Consider the following 6,777-nt stretch of genomic DNA (forward strand, 5'->3'; position numbering starts at 1 on the left):
CAAAAACTCCTTTTTCGCCGTACTTCGAGAAAAATTTGCCTCCTGCAGACGGATCTTCATACACTTCGCCAGGGCTGACACTCGTGTTTGTCGAGTTGCATATTACATCACGGTAAAAATCTTCGCTGTTGGGAGGCAAGGGAATTTCTATTTCTACAGAGTTCAGCATTTCGGCATTAGTCGAGGACGTAGAATCAACATTGTCTTCATTTTCGATTTTACTTTTTTTCGCAGCAGATTTTCTTTTCGTGACCCCATTTTTGTTCCCAGTAGTTTCAATTTTGCTTCGCATAGCAAATATTTTTGCCTCAATGAAGCTTTTCTCTTTGACAAAACAATTGCACTTATTGCATGGGAATGCCAGATTTTTAGCATTGCTATTGCATTTCACACATCGAAACTTTCGATTTTCGAAAGTCAATAGGCTATCGATATTTACATCTTTGTCACTTTTAGGAGCAATAGTTTCTTCAGCTTGGCCAACAGCTGGTACACTTAAATTAGGATCCAACTGATTTCGTGTATTGTTAACTACGTACGGGTTCGATTCTGAGAGACGTTCTGAATTCTCCAATTGCTCGGCTATGAACCGCAAACTGGAACTTTCGGAATTTTCAAAACTATTTAAATGACTCTCATTCGAGACGCTTCCTTTCCCTTCAAGAAAAAATCGACTCATTGAAACATTTACGCCATCCTTTTGAAGGACATTTTCCATGTTTTGATCCTGATTTGCGAGCGATTCAAAGCCCAGCATAGAATCGTTTTCAGGTTTCATTGTAGCTGATTGAGTATTCATTTGGCAGTTGACTTCATTATTTCTGGTAAACTTATTAGAAAAATTACAGCCCAGAGAATTATCTAAAGTTTCAAAAATGAGTGGATCAAATAAATTATCAAAATCTTCGACTCTTGTTTGATCTTCAGGAGCTGATAATGACATTGAAAGGGATCCGAGTTCCTTCCGAGAGTCATTATGAACAATTTTGAATGCATTTTGAGAAAAAGCCGATCCGCTATTCGATGTTTCAGATTTGATATAATCTGCAAGAATACCGCACAGAACTGAGCTGTTTAATTTGAAGCTAAAAGATATTTCTGGTGGTACGGTAAACATTTTAGAGCATGAACACCTGAAATTCAACAAAAAATAACTTCATGTTATTTTTCCGACGAAGAAAATGACTACGATGCTAACCTCCGTCAAAAAAGACAACTGTACATTTTTGAACTTTATACAAATTGAATTTACTTTATTTTAGAGAGAAACCAATTTATACAAAGCATAACTATCCTTAACAATCAATCAAGCTTAAGAACTACCTACAAAAAGTATTTAACATGTTTCATATAAAAACTATATATATAATTCACATTTCTGTAAGACAACATCCATATTTATTGCCTTCTTATACCAAAATTTTTTCGGCAAAAAAACGGAAACCTTTAAGCTAAATTCAAGTCTTAGGACCTGTAAATATTGATTTTGTCAATTCTAAACAGAAATAAAGCTCTCGAAGAATGAAAGAAAATTTACAAAGTGAAAAACACATTAATAGTCAGCAAAGAAATCATATTGGAAAACTACAATAAGTTTTGCAACTATAGAAATGGTGTCAAACAAAACTCTTGATAAATCTTATTGTGATATAGACAGATATAATACGTCCTTAAAGCTACCAAAACATAAAACCAAAATCAATTTAAGAAAACTCAACTGGCTCCTCCAATAAATAAGGACTTAATTCTTCTCCAATAGATTCGAATGTTCCTCTTGCAATAGGTAAGGCTGTTTCTCCTGCAAGAGATCTTGATGTTTCCTCTGTATTAGATCCTGATGATTGTTCTATCAATTTGGTAGCTCGATTAGCCAAATATCTTGCTTCTATTTGCTCTATTTTGTGATTTCTGTTCAAATGCCTTCCAAGTGTGGTTTTACACCTTGTTTTATATGAGCATAGGTGACACCCAAAAAACACGTTTCCATGATTCCTAACGAAATGTTTTAGCAAATTATTAGTGGTAGATGTAATAAAAGTACAGTGATTACAACAAATTCGTTTCTGCTGGTTCTCAGCTAACTTTTTTGAGGAGGTTTTTGACTTATTTTGTCCCGACTTATTTTTTGACTTATTTTTTGTTATGACTGAATCATGATTTGACCTAATGGTTGTTGATTCAGTTGACTTTCTCCTTGATGCTTTGTTCTGAAATTTTGTAACAGATTCAGATGAGGCAACCTTTTCGAGGATCTCAAAGTTCAAAGGTTGATTCAATGCTCTATACCAAGGAGGCAAGGGATCAGCGCTAGTGTAGTTAAGCGACTGACTTGTATTGACTTGAGCGGAAAATTTTTTGGAAATTTCATCATCAGGCGTTTTTTCAACAGAGATATTTGCGCTTTCCCGACATTGTGCTGACAAAACAGGTTCTAATTTAGTGACAGGAGACTCGCCATCACAGCCTGATCTTGGATTATTTTGCAATTCTGTTTGATCAAACTTAGCCGAAACATTCGCTGTCAATTGCTCGGAAGCTTGAGGCGCTAAATCGTCAAAAGGTTCATAATCATAGCACGCAGTTGCAATTTCAGCATCCAGTTTCATGGATAAAAGTCCCATTTGGTTCATTGAAATATTGTCTATTATGGGGAACGAACTGATCCATTGTGGTGTTGATTTAACTGAACTTTGTTTTTCATAAATTTGCGGAGATTCGGCTTTCATGTAGTGCATTAACAGCTGACAAATTGCGGACGCATCTAACTCGACTGAGAGTGATAGCTTCGGCGTTGATGTTGACATATTAATCTAAAATTGCCATAAAACTAAACAAATTAAAAATGGCCGGTTGTTTTACAAGTAGCATAAGACACTTTGAGTCTTGTCTTTTCGAGATATGGCCATTTTAACATTTTTTCCTAATTTAACACAGGCGAAGAAGAGCTTTGCAACACTTCCGATTCAAATATAGCGTTGAAAAAAAGAAAGTGATAATGGAAAAATGACATTTCTTTCAGAAAACTTTTTTGACTGTCTTTTTTCAATTTTAAAAAATAATTACTACCTGAAACGGGCGTCACCTTATTACTACTTAAATGATGGTAGTTTCTAGAATTTTGACGAAATGAGCATGAAATGAAATTCATCATTCTAACTAAATTGACCATTCTGCGAAAAATAACCAAAAAAAAATTGCATGTAGTTCTTAAACAGGGGCAAAACAGCGGTTCGCCGTGATGAGCTGTACAGCTCTTGTGTTGGTCCTTTCCCCGTGGATAAATCGTCTTAATCTTAATCTAAAGTTGTTTACGGGTAAAAGGCCTAGTACTCGATTGCAACATGCTTAATAATCGCAAGGGTATCTATCTTAAAAAAAGTAAAAAAAAAAACAATCATAAGCGAATAAAACCTTTTTCCTTAATCTAATCATAGCTAAACCCTAATATGAAATCATTCAGAGCTCTGAATCTTATCTCAAAATATTGAGCTCGTCTTTTTTTTGGTTTTTTCTTTTATATACATATTATGGAAATTGTTGCAATTAGATCTAACCTTCTGTGTAAGTTAACAAAACAGTAACTAGACATGTAAATTTGATTTGTGATAAATTATTCATTCCATATTGTTTTGCTGGCCTTGTCTTCAGGGTAGGCTTCCAGTAGGAATATTACATGCCTTTTGTCTATCCTCTCTTGAATTTCAATTTCATCAAATTGATGATGATTCAACTCGAATGTAAATTATGTTAAAAATTTAATTGGTTTACAGGAGAAACAAGTTCCTTTTTTCTATTGCATAGAATGTTTGAAAAATATATATATATTTTTGGCGTGGGTGAAAAGGAGGAAATTCAATTGTTCTTGAGGTTTCGCGACACGGTTGCCACAGCTTCGAAGATTCAAAATAATTAAAAATTAGTTTCTGCACAATAAAAATCGGACCATGTAGATAATCTAGCAATGAGTGAAGAAAAAAGCCTGAAAAGAAAAAACAATAGACCAACATACTAATAAAGAGTGCAATCGATAGCGTGCGTGCAATTTTAGCAGTGGAAGCCAAAACCGAAAAGGCATTTTAGTTTCCATGCAAAAACTGGACAATTTCATTCACTACGCATGTCTCATTGCCTTCAGAGTTTAAATTGGAAAAAAAGTATGTGGGTTCCGAGCATTGAAGGCTTGTTTATGCTTAACTTAAGCAGTTTGCAATAACTTATTTATGCTCAACTTAAGTTTTACGAGAGCAAAATTTTTGACGCCATTTTGCCAATCAAAAATTCAAAAAATATGAAAAAAAATTGTGAAATTTTTCTTTTGATGTTTTTTTGTTTTTCTAGTCAACTTTTTCAAAAACTTTTGTTCGATTTGCCTAATTTACTATGGTTGTCGAACGTGCCTAATTTCTAGTTCTTTCAGATCCTTTTATCACCCCGCAACAACGCCACTAACTTGAAAAAAAAAACTTTTTTGTGTGTGTTTAAGACTATGGTCGGAACATTCTGTGCTCACAACTTGATGCTTTCAAGGCAACTACATTTCCACGAGAGCACCAATTCCTACAAACTCACGACGCATACTGATAGCCAAGATAGATAGCCGCACTCAACTTTTAGAATTCTTTTGAGGTTTAGCATACATGACATTTACCTAATTCCAAGCCTAATTGGTCTTTTCATATAACATATAAATTTAACGAAGTGTGCACAACGCTTTTTATTGCCAGTGCTCGGAAAACATTAAGAAAACCAAACACTGCAAAGGAAAGTGCGACTAAAGTAGGGAAACACGGCCAACAGACAATTGGAAAAGAGTCAATGCAGGCAAGGAAACAGAAAAAAAATACTGACATGGTTTTTGAAAAAATCTCAACTATTGATTCACAGAAAAAATATACGGCCTTAAAGCTCTTTGAACTTCTAAAACAATTTATCTTGAAACTTTTGATAAAAACAATCCAATTTGAGAAAACTAGATCAATAGTTAAAAATTTATTTCGCTGGGAAATCTGAAAATTAAAATTCTTTCGAAATTCTTTTCGTGACCTTTGCTGTTCTGTAGTGAAGCTTGCCTGCCTTTTAACACAGGAAATAAATTGAACCTAAAACACAGAGGCGAAGGGAGACTAGCAAAAATTGCGATTCAACGCAAAAAAAGTCCGAAAGAAATTGAAAGATAAAAACTAGCTGAAGCAAAATTTTCGTAGTTTCCATAAAAAAACTAGGGGCGCAGCTAAAACTGGTGGTACATACATACTTTTCAAGTGCAGACATACTGAAGAAAATACAAGGTCCGACGATGATTCTAATCACGGATCTCAGAGTGAGAAGGCAACGGCGTTACCTGTACGCCAAGTTCAAAAGAACTCGCAAGTGTAAAGAAATCAAAAAGTTAACCGCAAAATAGTAAATTTTAGCCAGAACAAATTAAAATACTTCTCCTGAAAAAAAACATCAAGACCTATATCAAAGTCTGAATTACGCTCATCGACTCTTACACAAACCTTGTCATACTGGACAGATAGCTTGTCTATACTCTAGCGCAAATCGTCCACTAGTTTGTAGATCTCGTTCCTCACAACCGCCAATCTGTCTCTGTTCCCACCGAGTTCTGACATATTCAACAAGACGAAAGGCTCAATTGCGAGTAAGGGACAAATCCAACCACATGCGCTACAAGCATGATTGACTATCACTACTTGCAGATGAAGCGATACATCAAAAAACTTTAAAAAACATTTAAAAACTTAACAAACACAGGTGAAGCAAATTTTGCTTTACTTGCAATACAACAAACACATAGCATGACAAACAAACTGACAAGAAGATAAAATCCGTAGAAAAAGTATCGAAAATTAATCTACCAAAAACTTTCCTACATTTATCTTTATTTTGTCTTGAATAAAAACTCCTTTCAAGAAAAAAATCAAAAAGTAAAACAATTGAGAGTAAAAGGAACATCGAAATAAAATTTACGAAGCTGACGACTCTTTCGTAGACTTAACTGGCGCGGAACAAAAATGTTTTTTTTAGAAAAACTCAAAACTCGAAAAAAAATTCAAATCCTCCATCAGAATGTTTAGATGAAAATATTTTTGCTCCTCAAACGACTCGAAAATATGCCTTTAAGGCAATATATTATGAGCCGAAACCTAGTAATCAGATTTTTTTATTCACTAAACCGAGTTGTTAAAATATAACGAGGAGGGGAGCGTAAAAATTGTGTTTCCCTTGAAACTACCCAAAGGACACTAAGCGATAAAAATAGGCATAACTATTTTGTGCCAAATAGAATGATCAAGCAAAACAAAAAAGGCAAGTAAAATTGCAAATTGCAGGATTAACTCGAGCAATAAAAGAAACATAAAAAAGTGCACAGCAAAAAAAATGATTCCAAGATGTGGCAACTAAGCCGACAAAAGAAAAGCAAACAAGCAATTGATCGACAATTTTATTTGAAATAGAACATTTCCCTTCGAAAAAAAAACAGTTCTTGGTTAGATACGAATCCAGGACCTTTGCAGTCCCAGGCGTATTCGTTACTTTCAGACTAAGTGGGCCGAAAACTTTGATCAAATTATGAAACACGGTTCCTCTAGAGATGAGTCCACAAGTCCGCTACAGACGAGTCATGTGATTAAAGTTATTGGCCGGGAAAAAGTCTAGAGCCCGATTGCTATACCCTTGGTTATCGTAAAGGTAACCAGATAGAATATAAATTCCATATAACTTCATATAAGTTATTATACACAGAGTCGAAGCCAATCTTCGAATCACTTG

The 6,777-nt window shown here is 34.6% G+C and overlaps 1 protein-coding gene across 1 annotated transcript in view; it reads right to left on the reverse strand.

Annotated features, from left to right (window-relative positions):
* Nucleotides 1–6,777, reverse strand: part of LOC134848523 (vigilin-like) — a 352,291-nt gene that overhangs the window by 195,976 nt on the left and 149,538 nt on the right. The gene's annotated exons all lie outside the window — the stretch shown is intronic.

This window comes from Symsagittifera roscoffensis, chromosome 6 (assembly GCF_963678635.1).
Source record: "Symsagittifera roscoffensis chromosome 6, txSymRosc1.1, whole genome shotgun sequence".
Classification (NCBI taxonomy): Eukaryota; Metazoa; Xenacoelomorpha; order Acoela; family Convolutidae; genus Symsagittifera; species Symsagittifera roscoffensis.